Genomic DNA, 21,816 nt, shown 5'->3' on the forward strand with positions numbered 1-21,816 from the left:
TCATTTTCTCCCCTTTATTAGCTGGTCCCTGTTGTTCAGTTCAGGCCTCAGCACAATGATGTAGCATTTGGGGAAAAAGATGCAACCCAGTAAATCCAGCACTAGAGGACAGGATGGAGAAGATCTCCACAGCCACCATGTATTTTCCTTTGGTGCTCAGGTAAGTTGGAACAAAGGATAACCAAACAGTGCAAAACACCAACATGCTGAAAGTGATGAATTTGGCTTCGTTGAAACTGTCAGGTAACTTCCTAGCCAGGAAAGCAACAATGAAGCTGACAATGGCCAGGAAACCCATATAGCCCAAGACACAGTAAAACATGGTAGCCGAACCCTCATTACATTCCAGGATGATTTCCCCATCCAATGACTGCATGTCCACATCTGGGAATGGAGGAGAAACAAATAGCCAAACTGTGCAAATACCAACTTGAATACAGGAGCAGGAAAGGACAATTGAATTTGCTAGCCCTTTCCCAATCCATTTTCTCATCCTGGATCCTGGTTTGGTTGCCATGAATGCCAGAACCACAGTGATGGTTTTTGCTAAAACGCTGGAAAGGGCCACAGAGAACACAATGCCAAAAATTGTCTGTCGGAGAAGGCAGGTCACCATTCCAGGCTGTCCAATGAAAAGCAAAGAACAAAGGAAGCAAAGGAGGAGGGACATGAGGAGCGTGTAAGTGAGGGTCTGATTGTTGGCTTTGACAATGGGAGTCTTGTTATGCTTCCTAAAAGTCCCCAGAATTAAAATTGTGATCAAAGAGAAAGAAATAATCAAGATAGCTAAGATGATCCCTAAAGATTCTTTGTAAGTGAGATAGTTTGGGACCCTTGGAATGCACTCAGTTTGGTCCTTGTTGGGATACTGATCTTCAGGGCAGTTGACACAGGTGTCCATGTCTGAAAAAAAAGAAGCAATGTTTTAAGTATGTCAAGATTTTGACCAACATTTATAAAAAAAATAACTTTTGCACATAGTGAAAAGACCTTTTCATCCCATTTTGTAAATATCTGACGAACTCTAAGAGTCCCAAAACTTCTAGAACGTTTTTTATGTATGCGACAACAGCAGCAAGAATACTCATCGCAAAGTATTGGAAGACACAAGATTTGCCCACCCTGGAAGAATGGCAGATGCAAGTAATAGACTACATGGAATTGGCAGAAATGACCGGCAGAATCCGTGACCTGGGAGAAGTGGTGGAAGAGGACTGGAAGAAGTTTAAGAACTATCTGCAGAAACACTGTAAAGTGTATGAATGTTAAAATGATGTTGGATATGAAATAACACGGCATCAGTGGTACAGTGTTAAAAAATATGTAAAAAATGTAATAGAAAAAGGGTGAAAAAACAAGGTTATATTATGTCAAAGCAATTAATATGGTAAAGGTGTTTAATTATAAGGAGGAAAGATTGGAGACATAATAGAAGTGATTACAATAACCAGAAATAAGTTTTGAAGAAGGGTAAGGAGTTGCTGTACTTAATTGGACAAAGGGGAATACAAAAAAGGGAGGCGTGAGGAGGTCAAGAAACGAAGCTTTGTAAACATGAGTCTGAAAACTGGAGTTATTGTTTTTAAATTTTTATTTTTTCATGTTTTTTTATTGGATGTATTGTTTTTGTTGTTTTGTGATGTTTTGATGAATTTTTTTTATTTTTGGAAAATAAATAAATATATATATATATATTTTTAAAAAATAAGAGTCCCAAAATTTCAAAGTATGCATCATTTTGTTTAATCTTGGTTCCACAATGGTCATGTGGATTATAGTGAAGTGGCACTGTACATAGCTAATACTCCCCGTCCCCCCCATGCACCAGGAATTTCCTGTTTACTATATCATTTTAAGGCATATCTTCATAAGGCAGCCTTTCACAAATGCCATTCTTTCTCAGTCCTTAATGTGTGTGTCACTATCACAGTCTGAATCCAAGTGACTGGAAAATTATTATGGGCATATGTAAGAATGAGAATCTACAGGTTTTTTTTAAAAAATAATATTTATTACTTTTAAAGCTTACAAAAAAGAAAAGGAAGAAAAAAGACAAAAGAACAAAAAAGAACAAAAAAGAGAAAAAACAACACAATACATAAACAATACAAAACACAACCTTAACAAATTAAACTAACACAATAAACTAAACCAAACCAAACAAAAACAATTTAAAAACATACATTATACCTTTTCCATATTCTATCTTTCATTCCCTTGTATCACTGACCTCCTCTCACCTCCCTCTTTGCATTCCACTTCCATTAATTGTTTCAGCAATTCCTTTCCAACTTTCTCTATTTTCTATCATATAAATGTCTTAACATATTTTTAATCTTATTTCCATTAAAACTAGTATACTTATTTAAGCTTAACTCCTTATAGCATTTCAGCTAAAGCCATAAAATTTCCTTCCAACATTTTTCTATCACTCATTAATTTTACAATATTTCTATATATAGACTTTAAATTTCCAGTCTTCTTCCACCATCTCCTCTCCCCAGTCTCGGACTCTACCAGCCACTTCCGTCAACTCCATACAGTCCATCAACCTGGAGATCTTATGTCCGAGGCTCTTAACTCTTTTCCACATCCCTTCTGCCAGTCTCCTTCATATTCTTTGATGCTAAAGAGCAGATCTTGGGGAAACTCCAATCCAACGATACTTTTATTCCTTCTCGACAGGTCAGCCAGATTTCCATAATTAAAACTAGGATCCATAATGTATTTCCGGGCATGTTTCAAAATTCCTCCAAATCCAAAGGCCCCCAGAACTCCAATCTCCTCCTGACCCAAGTCCATATTCCAAAAGTCAGTTAATCCCTGCATAGAGGGATCTTTCCAACTTTCCTTTTGTAGTCCAGGCCAGGCTCCGATCTTCAAAATCTGACTTTTTCTAGTCTCAGTCATAAAGGGCCTCAACTTGTAGTCCTCAATTTGCCTCTGTAAAGCTAAAGCTCCCCCTTGTATTACTTTAGGTTTGACAACAGCAACTTTCTCCTTCTCCTTTTCAGCAATTTGTCCTGTTGAAATAGATTCCTGTGCCAAATCCTGAATAATTTCTGTATTGGTGCTCACTTTTGGTTCCAAAATGTCAATTTTAGTAGTCATAGCATCCATCTTTTTATGAAGCTGTTCCAACAAGTGGCTTATCTTAGAAAATGCAGTCCATAAGGCTTCTCCTGTCGACATTCTTGAATATCCAAGGTCAATCTCTAGTTCTCACAGTTCTTATCAAGCAGCTGGAGATTCCCCAGCTCCACTCTTGTAACAGTTTCAAAAGCTCCCTCTAGAGGGGAACAGTCTCCACTTGTATCAATCCTTTCCAACACAGATCAAAAAGTAAAGATAGTTTCAATTTTCAGATACTTTCCCTCCCTTTTAAACGCAGAAGCGGACAATGGAAACAATATATTTCTCTTATTTAACTGACTGTCAACATCCGTTCTCTTCGCTGTCAATGAACTCTCCCGAAACATCAATCACTGAGAGCCCATTCCCAGGTTCAGAGCAGTGGTAATTTAATTTTAATCACTCTCTCCTGCAGGATACACAGTCCAAAATTTTCCCCCTCTTCTCCTGCTTCCAAGGGGGGTCTAATAATTTCAATCGATGGAAGTTTAATCCTTTACATAAGGCTTTCCGAGACCTTAACTTGTAAGCTCTTTGCTTCAGTCTATTTACAAAAGGGGAAGGCGGACTTCCTGTTTTGAACCTTCCCCGTTCGATGCCAAATTAAGATATTTAAAGATCCAATTTTCCGTTTTACTCACGGGTTGTAGTTTAAAATCCAATTGTCCACAAGAAAAAGTCAGCGCTCTCCAGCAACAGCAACGCGGCTTCACTCCGTGAAAGAAGCGGTCGATTCAAAGCACCGCGCCGCTCACCCCACGTCGCTCCGGATCCCCAAAACAGGGTTTCCCCGCGAGTAGGGGAGGCGCAAAAGGTGCCAGCCGAATCCCAGGTTCACAAGCTTCTTCCACCTGTGATTTCAATGGGTCTCCGCCTTCGCCGTGGCGGTACAGACCCAACTTTCCACGGAGCAAGTTCCTCTCGATTGGAGGAGCTCCACCTTTGCCGGGGGCGGCAACCCGGAAGTGAGAATCTACAGTTTTAGACTTAACAAAAACTGTGTGTCCAGAGGAAACAGTGGTTGAGAACACAATATGGCTCAGAGATGAAGGAAATGACTTATTACGCATGATGAGCTATAAAAAGAACTAACAAAAGCAAATGTATTTGGAAGAAATGCAATTTCGCTGTTATTTTAAAACAAACAAACAAACAAACAAACAAACAAGAGTCATATATCCCATAAGGCCATGGGTTGGGAAGGCTGCAGCAAGGAGAAAATAGCTCCTTGACACAACTTGGTCTAACCTCAGCTTAGAGAGGAATGTGAGACATATACACCGTTCTCAATTCAGCCAAGAAGGAGCACCAATGAAAAGCAGGTGTGCCCACAGCCTACACAGATTGCACAAACCATCCCTTGGTTATATTATACTAAATTGTATGTATAGCATTTGATTAATTTTGCTCCTGGTGAGTGCCAGAGTCAGATGAGTTGTGTGCTTGCCCAGTTTTGGATGGAGTACCTGTTGCTTCAATTACCCCCCCCCTTCTCTCATGAATATGACCATAATGATGGATACATGTCCTGGTTATATTGAGATGGCATTCTTGCAATATACTCTCGTTGGGGCTGCCTTACACACATTCAAAAATATAGAAGCTAGTGCCTTGACCAGAAATTGTTATTGGGAGAATATATCTGTCCTCTTAAGACAGCTTCACAGTCTTTGGCCATTTCCAGGGCAAAATTCAAAAAACTGGGTGATTAATTTCAACGTCTTTAACACTGTAGGGACATATTATCAAAATGACTATATAGTTCCACATGAATTGATCCATGCCTTAAATTCTGCCAGAGAGGATTTTGACTATTCAGATATGATTGGGTTAGATCCATGTGAATGATCTTTTTTGATGGGTGTGAAAATCCCTTCCAAGGGAGGCCTGCCTTGCTGCCTCTTGGCACTTTTTAAGGATATTTTAAGTCTTTTATAAAATTTTACTCCCACTCTTAAGTTGTACATTGAAACTGCTTTGTGGTTTACTAACTTAAAAATTGTAGTTTAAACTGCCTACATACAGTATATGTTCAAGAGATACAAATAATCCAAAGAAACATCCAACAATCTCCAATGTTACTTTCTAGAAATTTGGCCATATCTTTGTTCTTTATGACACCTACCCTTCTGGTCAGAGATCATCCCTTCCGAGCATGGAGCGCAATCATAGCAGCAGAATAACTCTCCTTCCCTCTTTTTTCGGCTGTTGCCAGGATAGCAGTGATCGTTGCACACAGAAATAGGCAGCACCTACATGGAAATATGCAGGTTAGATAGTTAATAGGATGCAGGAGGAATCCACTGAAAATAAATTCACCAGTAAATTTCCTTCTGCCATCCATTCAGCCCCACATGGGGTCACAGACTGTAAATATAAGCCTGGCTCTAAGAGATTAGATCTTCTTTTCTTCCAAACAACAACAGCTGAAACATTTTGAAGTAAGCAGGGGTATTCTGATAAACAACAGACAAACAGAGTTCAAGGAAAATCACCTTTATTTCATAACTTAAGTTGTGGTCCCCAGTCCAGGCGGACTGAGGCAAAATATGCAGCTCAGTCCAGGCTTATATAGCCTGTAGTCACTCTCCCTCCTCCCTCACAGAGAAGACATGGGAATTTGTTATTGGTCAAAAGACAAGCCATATATGATGTGGAAAGCCCCATTTGGTCAAAAATAAGCCGTCTATGATGTAGGAGCAATTAAAACAACCGTTCTGATATGATTTATGACACGAGATGCACATGCTACAAGTATACAATGCCAGTTTCCCGGATGGCTTCCACCATTCCTTTTTAGATCCTTTGCCAAGATTCTCGCACTGTTCAACTGGTCAGGTGGGCTTAGTTCACTCACAGTTCATTCCTCACGTGTTTCTAGCCTGGGTCTGCATAACCTTTGCATGAACTTTTTACCTTAAAGTGAACTGTAAGATGGAATGTTCTTAGTTTTACATCCTTTTGTTTTACAGGCTTGGGGATCATTTGCACTCAAATTGGTGGTTCAAAATAAATTCTGGTTGACGCCTCCTACATTTTCACAAAATAAGAAGATGTTCTGTGGCATTTTATCAGAAATAAAGCTGGAAAGCAATAAGATATTTCAAAAAAGGAGACTTCCGGGTTAGCGCCTCCGGCAATGGCGGAATTCCTCTGATCGGGAGGAATTTGCTCCGTGGAAATCAGGGTCTGGCCGCCATGGCAAAGGCGGAGACCCACTAAAAATCGCAGGTGGGAGAAGCCTGTGAACGTAGGATTCGGCTGGCACCCTTTGCGCCTCCCCTACTTGTAGGGAGACCTGGTTTCGGGGATCCGGAGTGACGTGGGGTGAGTGGCGCGGTGCTTTGAATTGACTGCTTCTTTCACGGAGTGAAGCCGCGTTGCTGTTGCCGGAGAGCGCTGACTTTTTCCTGTGGACAATTTGATTCTAAACAACTACCTGTGAGTAGAACGGAAAATTGGATTTTTAAACATCTTAATTTGGCACCGAAACAGGGAGGTTTCAAACAGGAAGTCCGCCTTCCCCTTTTGTAAATAGATTGAAGCAAAGAGTTTGCAAGCTAAAGTCTTGGAAAGTCCTATGTAAAGGATTAAACTTCCATCGGTTAAAATCATTAAACCCCCCTTGGAAGCAGGAGAAGAGGGGGAAAATTTTGGATCACGTAAGCCTGCAGGAGAGAGTGAAGAAAGTTAAATTACCACCACTCTGAACCTGGAAACGGGCTGCTAGTAAGACTGACGTTTTTGGGAAAGTTCATTGACTGTGAATAAAACGTCTATTGACAGTTAGTCAAATAAGAGAAATACATTGTTTCCATTGTCTCCTTCTGCGTTTAAAAAGGAGTAAAAGTAACTGAAAATTGAAACTAATTTTACTGCTTGAACTGTGCTTAAAAGGATTGATACAAACAGAAATTGTTTCCCTCTAGAGGGAGCCTTTGAAACTGTTACAAGAGTTGAGCTTTTGGAATCTCCAGCTGCAAGAGAAGAACCGTGAGAACCAGGGATTGACCTTGGATCGCTTAAGAATGTCGACAGAAGAAGCCTTAGTGATCGCACTATGTAAGATAAGCGAGTCATTGGAACAGCTTTACAAGAAGACGGATGTGATGAATATTAAAATTGATATTTTGGGACAAAAAGCGACTAATTTGGGACAAAACTGAACATCTACACAGAAACTATTCAGGAACCGATACAGGAATTTACTTTGACATGCCAAACTGTGGAGAAAGCGAGGGAGAAAGTTGTGGTTGTTGAACCTAAAGTAATACAAGTGGAGAGGGAGAGAGCCCCAGCCTTACAGAGGCAATTTGATGACTACAAGTTGTTGCCCTCTATGACTGAATTCAGAGAAAGTCAGATTTTGAGGATTGGAGCCCTGCTTGGACTGGAGAAGGAAAGTTGGATAGATCATCTCATGCAGGGATTTACTGACCTTTGGGACCTGGACCTGGGTCAGGAGGAAATTGGAGTTGTGGGGACCTTCAGATTTGGAGGGATTTTGAAACACGTCCTGAAATATCTTTTGGATTTTAGTTTTAACCACGGAGATGTGGATGACCTGTCGAGAAGGAATAAAAACATTGCTAGGTTGGAGCTCCCCCGAGACCTACTCTTCAGCATCAATGGAAGGAAATTAAGAACAAGATCAGCAGAAGACAAAGTAAAGTGTATGTATAAATATGAAGAAGACTTGCAGAAGGGACCCGGAAAAGAGTTAAGAGCCTTGGACAGAAGATCACCAGGTTGATGGACTATATGGAATTGACGGAAAAGACTGGCAGAATCCGAGACCAGGGAGAAGAGACGGTGGAAGAAGATTGGAAAAAGTTTAAAGTTTATTTATAGAAATACTGTAAAATTAATGAGTGTCAGAAAAATGTTGGAATGAAATTATATGGCTTTAGTAGAAGTGTTATAAGGAGTTAAGCATAAATAAGTATTATAGTATTAATGGAAAATAAGGTTAAAATAAGTTAAGACAATTATATGACAGAAAATAGAGAAAGATGGAAAGGAATTGCTGAAACAATTAATAGAAGTGGAATACAAAAAGGGAGGTGAGAGGAAGTCAATGAAACAAGGGAATGAAAAATAAGGCATTGAAATGGTATGATGTATGTTTTTAAATTGTTTTTGCTCTGTTTTGCTTAGTTTAATGCGTTAATGTTGTGTGGTGTATTGTTTATATATTGTATTGTATTGTTTTTTCTTTCTTTTCTTTCTTCTTTTTTCTCTCTTCTTTTCTTTTTCTTCTGGTTTGTAAGGTTTAAAAGTAATAAATATTATTTTATACTACCAAGATATTTCAAAAAGGATAAAAAATTGGCTTATATGATCAAACAACAATACAAGAAGTGTATTATTGGGGAGGGAGGGTTTCCTAGTTCCTTGTTTTAAATATGAATTTAAAGATGAATCTGTGAGGTAAAAGATCTACTGCATGCTTCATCAGGCCTATGGTTCAATACTAATATAGTAGACAAGTTTGACTTTGTAAAGCTGCAGTTTGAAAAACTATGGAGAAGGAATTATGATTTTTTTAAAAAAAGTTTTTAAAATGCTAATCACTATCATTCAGCAGCTGAAAATCACTGAGAAAGATGAGTTGCTAAAAATAAACTTATATAGTCAAACATACGCAGCTAGCCTGCCTAATATGAATGTACACTAATACAAATGTGGAAGCAAGATGGCGAGTGGCACCTAGTCAGCGTGAATGTGAGCTCTCTGACTTATTTTTATCTTTTATCCTTCAAATTTGTTTTAATGAGTATAGAAACCTATTAACTTTTAACCTTAGTTTTTAGTTTTTAGTTTTAGTGTTAATTAGTAAGTAGGAGGACGCCTCTTTCTATCGAGGAGACAACCATTGACCCTGAAACTTGGGGCGGCTGCATGAAGAGAGAAATGACTAAGCAATTATACAGCCCTGCTCGTGGGAGAGGAACTGGGAAACGTACCAGAGATTCCAGAGATTTAGACGTCACAGAGGAACTGAGATGCCTGCCTCTTGCTAAACAAACAAAATTTAGTGAATCTGAAAGTACAAAGGGTATTTTTAATATTCTGGTTTCAAACTCTTTCTCACTGCAAGCAGAGATGAATGACAAGGAAACCATTGCGAAAGAACCTTTCGATAACCTGCCTATTAAACCTGCAAGCAATAATAATACTGGTATCCACATGTATGACTGCACTAGAGCCCGTGAAAGTTGTATTGATGAGATACTATTTGAACACTCGACTACTCTAGACCTAGTTGCTAAAACAGTGGACTGTATCTTTAAATACATAAAAGACATCCAAGGATCCTTGGAGAAGATTATCTCGCTTGTATCCCTAACAGGTAAAGACAGTTCCCCTGATGTATCACCTGAGATGAAATCCATACAATTGTCCAGAGCACCCGTTTTACCTCACACCTCCTGTACAATTTCTCAAGTTGTTGGCAATCAGAAAAGTGAGCAAAGTGAGCAAAATAAGAAGGAACAACACTATGCACCTCCTTACAAACTGCTGCTGCAAGCTACTAAAATCTGCTTAACGGTTTGCCCCTTTAGAGGCAAGGTGATAAACTGGCATTATAAGAGTGATATAAGGAGACACCTAGCGGAGCTCCTGGGGGTAATCCCTAGTTCTATTGACCTGAAGCATTCTGACCATATTAGCAGCAGACCTCAGAGGTAGAGAGTGCTGCTCTCCTTTAAAACCAAAAAGCTCCCTGTACTTATTATGTCCTCAAGAAGCCTTCTAATTAACTATGGAATCCTTGCTACAAGAGTCTTTATCAATACCAAGATCTGCCCCCTCTTACCAAACTGCTTGCTCAAAAAGAAAGCAGGCAAGTCTGAGGGTTCGCCAATTGCCACGACTCCAACTCCCCTGGCCGCAGATCTCATTAGCTGGACTGACCCCCCCCCCTGCCTCCACTGACAAAGGCTATACATCTGGAGAATTCTACGGAGCGTGAGTTACTTCTATCCTTCTCCCAATTGCCAAAACTGAAGCGAACAGAGATAACGGACAGACTGGATGAGTTGCTACTCTGTCTCCGTAACTCAGAAGATCATGTTCAGGTAAATAAGATGAATTCCTCACCAATTGAAGAGCAGTCTACACAAGCCCAAGTGGAACCCGTTTTAACGACCTTTGATCGGCAACCTGGCTGTACACGGCCTTGGGATGTCAAGCCCAGGCAGGATACAGTGAAAGATTCGACAACCCTCTGGTCAAACTCGGAAGCTGTGGCAAGACTGAATGCTCTTTTGGAGGCAAACCGAAAAGGATGTCTTCCACCTGCCTTACACTGCATGTTCCCTACAGCAACCGCTGACCCAAAAGGCCCACCCCTCTCAATTTTAGAGCATACCTTAAATGCAGAGTCTATGGACCTGTCGTTAAGTGATACTCCCGTGCACCAGAATCCATCCCTGCAGCCACCAAAAATTAAGCCTCAATCCAAGGCTGCTGCTGCTGCAGTAAATGGTGTTTGGAATTTGCCGGGTAAGCAAGCTACAATTACTTCCTTCTTCCAGCCTATTGCCCCCCCTCGCCGCATGCATTCCCAGGTGGATTCTGCCGTGCTGGTTCCGCAAGGCCCAGCATGACTCGAAGGGGTGACCAGGAGATCACTTACTTTCTTATCCTGGAATGTAGCTGGCATTAAACCTAAGCTGATGGACCCATCCTTCGTCGCCTACATAAAAGGCAGTCGTATTCTTTTACTGCAAGAGACCTGGGCTTCTGAGGGCTTCTCCTTATCAGGGTATAAGGGCTTCTACCTGAATGCACAACAGAACTCACTATCACCTGGTAGACCACAAGGTGGGTTGGCTACCTTAGTTTCTTTGGCTTTAAATCTGCAGGTGGAACAAATTGACATCCAGTCGTCATCCATGCTGGGTGTAAAGCTACAAACAGCAGAGGAAGTGTTCGTGGTGATTAATGTTTATTTGCACCCAACCTACAAGAAAAACCTGGTGGACCAAAGAATTCAACTGACTCTTGAAACTCTCCTAGAGAAATATCCTGAAGCCTCCTTTCTAGTTGCAGGAGATTTCAATGGCCGGTTGTCTCACTCTGATAAACCATTATTTGCTAAATATAATAAATATCCCCCACTACCCATTTTAACTTCAGACCTTTTACCCAGGAATTTTAAAGACAGTGTTGCTACATACGCAAGTTTTAAATGTAGACAAACTTTGATGGCTCTTAATTTTCACCTTCTAAACGGAGCTCTCAGTTCTGATTGCCCTGCCGAATTTACTTTCTGGTCAGGCTCCCGAGCCTCTACCATAGATTTTATTTGGACATCAGTAGACCTAATTCCCAAAATTTCCAACTTTAGGGTGGTAACGAGGCTGGAAAGTGACCATTTTCCATTAGAACTCTCTCTGACCCTGGATGGAGAATTGGCTACCTATTCCTGTGTGCCTATTACAAATAACCAGCTTCAGATGAGGCCCACTGCCTTAAAATGGACCGACAATTTGGCTCAACGGATAAATGAACTCCTTTGGTCTGACCAACTGCAAGAGACAAGGGACTCCCTTGTCCAGGCAGTTGAGCCACTGCCAATATATGACAAGTTAGTAGAACTGCTAAAACCTTCGTTGGCTAAGGCCTCGGTAATGAATAGTAACCATTTCTCTCATAAAAAGTGGTTTGACGAGGAATGTAGACACTTCAAGAACAACCTATATAATGAATTCTTGGCATATAGGGCATCAAATGACCCCGCACCTAGCAGTCACCTTATGAACCTCAAGAAAAGGTATAAAGCACTATTAAAGGAAAAGAAGCTTGCGGCAGAAACAAATGATTGGAACAACCTTCTAAAAGCTGCAGAAAATAGAAATCCCTCCTCCTTTTGGCATCAAATTTCTCAATACCTGGGTAGACCGTGGTCAAGGATAGAACCCCAAATTTCAGCTGACACCTGGGAAAGCTTCTTCTCCAATTTATATGCAGCTCACGCTGCCAGCGGAGGAAGGATAGAATTGGCCCCCTTGCCTGAGTGGGATCCTGTTACCTGCTCTGAATTGGAAACACTTATAGGCCAATTTGAGGCGGGCAAGGCACCCAGAGACGATCTTATTTCCATAGATGTTATTAAAGCCAATAAGGATTGGTGGTGTCCACCCTTAGCAGCTCTTTTTACTTATATAAACAAAACAGCACAATTTCCTCCAAGCTGGAACTCTGCACTGATTGTGTTAATCCACAAGAAAGGGCCGCGCACAGACCCGGCCAATTTTAGACCAATTAGCCTGCTAAATGTTATCGGGAAGATCTATTCAAGATTTCTACTTAACAAATTAACGACCTGGATGGAAAGCAACAACATCATTGCAGAGGAACAGGCGGGTTTCCGCCCTGGAAGATCAACAACAGACCAAATCTTAATCCTAAATCACTTAGCCACCAAGTATGCTGACAATGGCATAAAAGCCCTCCACGTCGCCTTTATAGACTTTAAGCAGGCCTTTGATCTAATTCCCAGGAACCAGCTATGGGCAAAATTGGCAGCGACATCTATCGACCGCCGCCTTCTCCTGCTGATTATTAATTTGCATACAAATACCTTCCTGAGGATTAGGCTAGATAGCAAGGGGCTAGTCTCCAATCCGGTTGCCACCACTAGGGGGGTAAGACAGGGCTGTTTGCTTGCCCCTGCTCTGTTTAATTTCTATATTAATTCGCTAGTGGTGCATATGGCAAATACTGATTTCCATCCACCAAAACTGGCAGGACGAGCCTTGAATGTCCTGCTGTATGCGGACGATGCCACCCTATTAGCTACCTTCCCCATCGGATTAAGGAGGATGCTTCGAGCTCTTCATGAATATGAGACCCAACATGAGCTCCAACTAAATTATGCCAAGACCAAAATAATGGTCTTTGCCGCTTGACCGAAACCTAATTTATGGTCAATTAATGGTATTCCTTTAGAGCAGGTCAGTTGTTACAAATACCTGGGTCAGGTTGTTAGATCAAATAGGTCCTTCTTGGTGCACAGAGAATACATAGCCTCGAACGCATTGAAAGCAGCCTTGGTGATTAGAACCCTGTACTCTAAGAAACAGGCACAAACTGTCCAAGTTGCCTTGCGACTCTTTAAAATGAAAGTCCTCCCTCTTCTACTGGTGGGCATTGCCTTGGGCTCACGTAGGGACTTTGAAAAATTGGAATCTATCCAAACCCAATTCCTCAGGGCCATACTCAGGATCCCCCCCCCCCCCGTGGCAGGTGCGATCATGAGATTGGAAACCGGTTGTCAAGCCTTTAGGTATGTGGCCCTGAAAGCGAAGTTATGGCTATGGCTTAAGCTCTGTTTCAGACCGGTGGGTTTGGCCCCCTTGATTCTGAGGGATAATTTTAAATCTCCATGGGAAGGGGAGATAGTGGAGGAAGTGCAGAAGTGCGGGTTGTCCTCCCTTTATATAGAGTCCATGACGTATAGCCACGCAAAGGCGGTGATCGCCCAAAGATTAAGGGATATTGCCAGACAGGAGGACATAGCCCGTGTGAAACCTGGGTTGTTTCTGGGGGAGCAGATGTACTGAGCTGCTCCAGCTCGCTACCTGGCGGATATCCACTACGTGGAATACCGCAGACTATTTACCATAGCTAGGCTGAATGTTCTTGACTTGGCGGTTCTGAAGGGAAGATATGGAGGAGTCCCATATGACCAGAGATTATGCCATTGTGCGTTGGGTGAGGTAGAATCCACAGAGCACATTTTACTGAGCTGTCCCTTCTACAACGATTTAAGACAGTATCTTATAACCCCATACGTACTCCAGCTTAGTGCCCGACAAAGAGGAAAGCAGACAGCATATCTGCTAAATAAGTCTTCTGGGAAAACAACTTTGTCAGTGGCTAAATTCCTTTTCCTGGCACTCAAGTGTCGAAAACGTATAACTGAATGCCTTGATGTGGGTTATCTGTGAGAGGTTTAGTACTGTGGCCCTACCTTATTTATGTACCCCTTTGATGTTTTAGTTTATAAGTCTGTATTGTGTTTTATTTCTGACTATCAGTCGAATAAAGGAAATTGATTGATTGATTGATTGATTGAACATACGCAGCTATGTCTCACCTGGTTAAAGCTCTGATGCCAGACAATTTGGTCATCATGAATGGTTAACTTGTTGCCTGGAGGAGCCTGAGGATCCAGTTTTCCAACTTTAATTCTAGCCAATGAACCATTGGGGAAAATCACCCAGTTTGTAATATCAAAACCAGCAACTAATTCTCCATTGTCATTAAAGTGCACAGTGTCTCCAACACTGTTGTTGAAGAAGATACTCCTTAGAAAACGATGAACCTAGATTGAAAGGGAATATGAAAAGAGGGTAATCGAAATCTTGAAATTATTTTGTGTTTCACAGTGTATAGTCACCATATGCGGTGTCTATAATTTTACATTTCCATCCATTTGTTTTCATGGGCATTTGCAGAAACAAAGGAGAAAATGTTAAAATGTATTGAGCAGTAATTACCAGCCATGGTTGCATATTCTGAAATCCTTGTTCTTCTCCTTCAGACATTCTTCTATGTTTAGAACTGAATTCGTATATTGCATGTAAAGCATGTGCCACAGCATAGACAGCATTGTAGACATTGTAGCTGTGGCCAGTCATCTTCATTTCAAACAAAATCCCTGAAATGCTGTCCAGCTTTTCTTCCCCAGTGCAGGTTTCATTCTCCTTTTCCTCCTGCCCCTTAGACATTTTTAATGAACAGCTGAATGCCTGTTCCCAGAAGTCCTGGATGAAACCATCTTCTTTGGCCCAGGCAGGTTTTATCATCTGAATAAACTTTTGGAATCCTAAAGGCTGTTTTGAATGAACTGTGAATGATATGGAACCATGGAAGGTTTGAATATCCCAGATCTTCTGAACAGAGAGAGATGCAAAATCCCAGTGGGATGTAATAATCCATACTTTTCCCAGAGGTGGCCATGCCAAGAAGGGTGCTAGAAACAGCAATATCCTCAGAACCTGGAAGGATGGTGGTTCTCCATATACAAAGATTACATTGGCTTTTTTCTCAATTACAGTTACATAAGTTTTCCATTGTTCTAAAATCAAGTTTATCAACTCTTCCACATAGCTCCATTTTGGCAGTCTTACTATGAAGGCATAACAGATGTCATTTTGGGAAAGAATTGGCACCATTGTCTGTAAAAACTGGTCCCCTTTGTCATCATCCACAGCAGCAACACCAACCCATGTCCATCCAAAATGTTGAAGTAATAGCACAACTCCAATGTGTTGGTGGGATTCATTTGGGACCATCTGATACAAAAATGGGAATAGCATTTTGGAAACTTGTAGTGGCAAGAATGATCCATAAGTAAGCTGAAATAAAATGTATAAGCATTTTTCAGAGAATTTAGAGGAGAATGCAAAATCTTAGAAACACTGGATAGGTGGTGTGTCTGTGTCCTGTAACCATGAATTACAATTATTATTATTAAATTTTTATTTATTAAATTTGTATACAGCCCTTCATCTGTAGATCCCAGGGCAGTTCACAAAAGAAAAATACAAGATAAAAATCACAAAATACATAATAAAAATAATAATAAAAACAAACCAAGTACAACATACATCATGATAAATAAAATCCCATCTTATTTTATTATTATGATGTATTTAATTCATTTTAAACAAGACATCATTACATAAAATAGCACACTTAGAAGAAGAAATAACCAATAATCTGAAGACAATGAAATGACTGTTGTTTCTATTAAGCATTTATCCTGACTTACTTGAAAAAGGCTACACAGTAGTTAGACTATGTCCATTATTTATTGACCATTTGTTCTGATTTGTTAGCAGGGAAGTTATACTAGAATGAGCATTCATTCCAATCTCATCCTGATTTGCTTAGGGGATGGTTTACATGTCATCCATGTAAATGATTTATATGTTCATCCCATACTTTTCAATGACTTTCCCATCACTTTACTAACTGAAAATATATGTTGTGGTAGTGCAATGGACTCCACTTTAATTGGGCAAATTTATTCACCAAATGACTGCTGTGGCAGTGTGGCATAGCATAAGATGGGGCTATGGCACAATGGCTGCTACGTTTAAAAAAGCATTAAAAGTGACAGAACTACAAAATGGTGCAGACACACAACGTTGGGTGATGTTAGAAGAACCAGCAGCACAATGACTCTTAGTACATTCCCCCTCCCCCTAAAACAGTCCCACACTTCATCTTAGGATACAGGTTTCAAGCTTTGGTTCATTGGATCTTGAAAGGACATGAGCCCTTCACCTCCAAATTTCTTTTCTTTTTTGCAGACCATTTGCAATTCCCACAGACCCAGAAGATTTCTATAAAGGTAAAAATAAAGGTAAAGGACCCCTGGACAGTTAAGTCCAGCAAAAGGTGACTATGGGGTTGCAGCACTTATCTTGCTTTCAGGCCGAAGAAGCTGGTGTTTGTTCACAGACAGCTTTCCAGGTCATATGGCCAGCATGACTAAACCACTTTTGGCGCATTGGAACACTGAGACAGAAACCAGAGCGCATGGAAACACCATTTTCATTTCTGCCACAGTGGAACCTATTTATCTACTTGCACTGCTGCAGTTTCAACTGCTAGGTTGGCAGGAGCTGGGACAGAGTAACGGGAGCTCACTCCGTCACGGGGATTCGAACCGCCTACCTTCTGATCAGCAAGTCCAAGAGGTTCAGTGGTTTAGACCACAGCAACACCCATGTCCCTATAGATTTCTATACCCTTCCTCTTTCAGCCAATCAATGGGAAGCCACACGTGGACACAATGAAGCAAAAACAGTAGTAGGGTGGTACAAAAGCACTTGAGATATTAGGCAGTGTGGCGTTTGCCCACTCATTATGGAGATGTCGTACTGGGGGAGAGAAAGAAAGGGTTAATAGGCTGACTAATAAGAAAGCCCGGGGCGGAGCCTAACTGTGTTTAAGGCTTATCACAGGGGTTTTGGGCAGTTAGTTCGGTTGGTTTCTTGTGGGTGGGAGGCATAGGAGTCAGAGTGAGTTAGAGACAGAGGGGAGACAGAGAGAGTGAATCGGATTACAGTGTTTAAAACTCATTTGCCTTCACAATAAACTGAAATCTTTGTTAATACGTTACAACCTGACTGAGTCTGAATATATTACTGGGGAAACCTGGTTGGTGGCAGTGGAAGAGATAAGCTGTGGTGGTGCAGGGTCAATAGTCCGTGGAATGACCGGGGGCCCTGTGTGAATGCCACAGGCAGGGAGTACAAAGTAGGTGGGAAGAAAAGTAAGCCGAACTTGCATGAAACAAGCTAAGGGTTGTTAGACTGTCTGTGCGATGACTTGTGGCTTATTTAACAAACTATTACTTAACTTTGGCTTAGTGTGATATATGAACTAGGTCACTGCTTGAATTGGCGGAGTACATTACACATAAAAAAAAATCTATGTGTTTACTGTCATTTTGATCAGGGAGAAAAAGTTTGGCTATTATAAAATCTTTGTTTAAAGCCACAACTCATTTGTTGAAGGTTGGGATATATGTTTTCAGGAAAATATAGGGAAGTATAAATTAAGTAAAAGTTGAAAAATCATGATAGCTGGATTATTTTATTCACACAATGTATTATTTATGTATGATAATCACAGAATTATTATTTTTTGATGGGGGATATTATTAAACTATACAGGACCAGGGACAGATTCCTGTGACACCCATTGTAAATCACATTCCAGGTTGATGAGGAGCCACTGATGAACACCCACTATAATTTCCCAATGACTTCTGAATCCACATGATGGCATTGGCATCTAGTCTTTATATAACCAGTTTGCTAGCCAAGATATCATTAGGAATGTCATCAAATACTTTGCTGAAATCTAAACTGTGTGCCACCATTGCAAAATCTCCATACCCACATGCACATGACTTACCTGTGGAGTCTTGCAAATTGCTGAAATGATGGCAATGTTGGCAGAGATTTCAGAGATGCACCCTCCAATGAGAGCTATCAGATTGTTCTGCTTATGACCCCTGAAGTTGGGAACAAACCTATGCTGGGTGGAATGCAGGCTCAGGGTAGCCTTATATGTCATCTTTGCAGTGTAGTAGCTATTGAGGATGCGGAATCCCAGAGAGATATTTGGCAAGATTTTGGGATTCTCATTGATCTCCTTGACAGCAAATGCTAAGGCCAAGATGTGCTGGTAGTTCTTTGGCACTGAACTGTAAAAAGAGTTACTGCTGTTTAAAGAAGAAGAAGAAGAAGAAGAAGAAGAAGAAGAAGAAGACCACCAAACAGGAGCAGCAATAATGCATTTGTACTCATCATTATCATTCACCTCACCTGCCCACTTTTAAGATCAATATTTGGTTAAAACCATAGAATATAATAGAATGGAATAGAAGTTACTGAATTAGTCTTCACACTATATCACGTCAAAGCAAATTAAAAGAAAACAAAAAGTAATACAGAAAAAAAAATGTTGAAATAAGTTTATACCCTCAAAATTCAGAATCCCCACAGTGGTTGATTGGAACATATTTTCCTGAGTCTGAAAACAATTACAAAAAGACTGGCTAGCCTACAGATCAAGTCACATATTAATTAGTTTCTATTCATAGAAAGCTTAAGTTGTTTTTCACCTACCAAAACTTAATTTTGTTTCCTACTATCAAAATAAATCTACCATTCAAGAACATTGTGGGGAAAATCTTTCAGTGTCACTGCCCCCAAAATACTATATTTTCCCCAGTAACATTCATGTTGTTTCAATCAATACATTCCTATCACTGGGAACTCTGTACTAAGATTCAGTCAAATGAGATATATACAATACTATGCAAGCATTTCATGAACACATTTGGGCACCTGTATTTTGATGCATTTATTACTATAATTGGATAAAGTTAAAGAAACTCATATGATTGCAGCACACACACACACACACACACACACACCATATGCTATGTTATTAGTGCACATTTGCACATAAAATTATGGACAAGGGGGACCAGATAGTGTTTGCAAATGTGTGACTCATACACATAACCTTCTTATGGTATAATATTTAGTTGTGGGACCCTTTCCAGTATGTTGTAAGTTTCAGCACCATCCCTGATGTTGTCTGTGTGTAATATGGAAATAGAGTGGGCAAACTGCAGGGGTGAAAACTCAAGGAAAAATAAAATATTTTTCTAAATCATTTCCCCCCAAAACAAATAAATGAAAATTAAACTAAATATTTTTAAAAACCAAGCTCAAATATTCCTGAATGTCACTTTTCTCATGTCAGAAACTAAAAACAACTTAAGCACAGTGCTGCATATTGACTGGGTTTCCCCCCCAGTTTTACTGGACTGAGCATTTTACAGAACAAGAAAGAGTGAGAGAAAAGAAATAATGACTTACATGGGTTCATTAATTGCAACCTGTGTAGGCTGTTCCATGAAAGAGAGATTATTATAGAGGAAGAAGGCTTGAGAAACAATCTCCCCAATGAGAAGGTCTCCTGGCTGGTAAAATTCATGAACAATAGGGAGAGGATCATCATATATGCTACAATTAATTGAATTTGTCTTGCATACAGTATGACACAGCAGTACAAGCAGCAACACAACCACCAGCATGATCCTGTTGAGAAAACCTTTCCTACACATGTAGAAGTTCCCCATGTTTCCAACTACAACATCATATGTAGCTATTACCAGTTTTACTCCAGCCTTCCTTAAATGGTGGACAGTTCTATTTCTACACTGATTCACAGCTTAGCCTTGTAGGAAATCTGAATGCCAGTATCCTGGTCTTGTAGTTAATAATGGGTCCTTGTCCATCAGTGTCCATAAATAGTATTGCCTCACTTTAAGGAGGAGTGAGGACAGTAAGATTTTTCTCTTTAAAATCCTTGTACAAACTATATATATTTGAGTTCGAAGAGGGAAGATAATGTCATTTATCAAGAGAACCGGAAAACATTTTGTCCAATGGAATATAAGCTATATTACAGTAAAGGAATATGTGCGGTAAGACTTAGGTAATTAATGCTTACTTAATGAGGTTTATTTTTCATATTCAAAAACTTTACAGTGGAAGATCAAATGAATAAGGACAAAGGATGATAATTGGCAGTACTCATGGTATATTATTTAGGCTAAAGACATGGGAAAATCAGCTGGTGGAATCATAGCCTAGCATATTATGGCAAAATGATTATGCAAAAGGATACAGAGCCCTGACTATGCTTATGCCCAGCTCTGAACAATATGAGGATTTCAAAACTCCCCTGCACCCCAATTGATGGTGATTGTTTGTCATGTTAATGGGCTCTTAATGTCCTTTGTGTAAGAGGCTGGAAACCAGTAATTTTGATAATGATAGGGATGATGATCACTTCCTGAGAGTGCCATTGCCCTTAAAAGTTGCATCATGTATTAGGAAGCTGCTAGGAATATTTTACACCTTTGAAACATACACCTTCTCTGAGTGATAATCACAATTCTAGCAGCACAAACCCTTTTGAGCCCCAAAGCAGACTATGCAGGAGTGGGTCAGGGGCCTATGGCCCATGAGGAAACTTTTATGTGTGAAATAAGACATATTATTATGTTTTATATATGCTGTAAGCCACCCAGAGTGGCAAGGTATAAACAACAACAACAACAACAACAACAACAACAACAACAACAACAACATGTGTGTAGTCTCTTTTAATGGATCTTAGAAAAAAACAACACCATTTCAATAAAAACCAGCAGCATTTTGGGCGCCAAAGCTGCAAAGGAGATAGTATGGAAGCACATTTAGATGGACTTACACATTTCCATGTCAACATTCATTAACATTGCCATTGATTTGGCTGGAAGCAGAATTTGGTGCTGATCCCTTTTACAGGCCTTAGCTAGTTATGTGAGAAAATGTACAAAGAAGAAAAGCTACATTACATTCACAAAGGAAACAAATGAAATACATTTTCAACACATCCTAAGCCAATTGGTATGTCTTATGAATAGTAGCCTCATTTTATTTGAACTCTTGAAGATCCTGATTCCCTCTATTGCCTTCTATTCTTTCTTGATACCCCAAGATGCATTGCACATAGTGCCAACAGACCTCTCCTATTTCCTTTGTAAAGGAACCAAGATGCTGTCAGCATAATGCTGATTCTTCCAGGGGTCATCAGGATTGTAATTCAACTTTTACCATCCTTAGAAAAACAGACCGAGTTGAATGAAAACGCCCATGATTCCTTATTGAATAAGACACAATCACTATACTGGCAGAGTCTTCACTTTATATATAATATTGGAGGGAGATGGGGAGCCCTTCCCATTTTGATAGCTACATGAATGCCTATTTAGATGGGCATACACATTCCCCTAGGGACGCGGGTGGCAATGTGGGTTAAACCACAGAGCCTAGGACTTGCTGATCAGAAGCTCGGTGGTTCGAATCTGACAGGGTGAGCTCCCATTGCTCGGTCCCTGCTCCTGCCAACCTAGCAGTTTGAAAGCACGTCAAAGTGCAAGTAGATAAATAGGCGGGAAGTTAAACGGCGTTTCCGTACGCTGCTCTGGTTTGCCAGAAGTGGCTTAGTCATGCTGGCCACATGACCCGGAAGCTGTAAGTCCAGTTCCCTCGGCCAATAAAGCGAGATGAGCGCCGCAACCCC

The 21,816-nt window shown here is 40.4% G+C and overlaps 1 pseudogene across 1 annotated transcript; it reads right to left on the reverse strand.

The window, feature by feature from the left end:
- LOC307201592 (vomeronasal type-2 receptor 26-like) lies at positions 1–19,822 on the reverse strand (annotated as a pseudogene). The gene is made up of 6 exons: positions 19,560–19,822; positions 18,082–18,391; positions 14,646–15,506; positions 14,243–14,470; positions 5,258–5,384; positions 1–903 (listed from the first exon to the last, which is right to left on the reverse strand). The product of its transcript is annotated as a vomeronasal type-2 receptor 26-like (transcript).
- Positions 19,823–21,816: the final 1,994 nt, after the last annotated feature.

This window comes from Podarcis cretensis (genome assembly GCF_951804945.1).
Source record: "Podarcis cretensis genome assembly, chromosome: 13".
In the NCBI taxonomy this organism is placed as follows: Eukaryota; Metazoa; Chordata; class Lepidosauria; order Squamata; family Lacertidae; genus Podarcis; species Podarcis cretensis.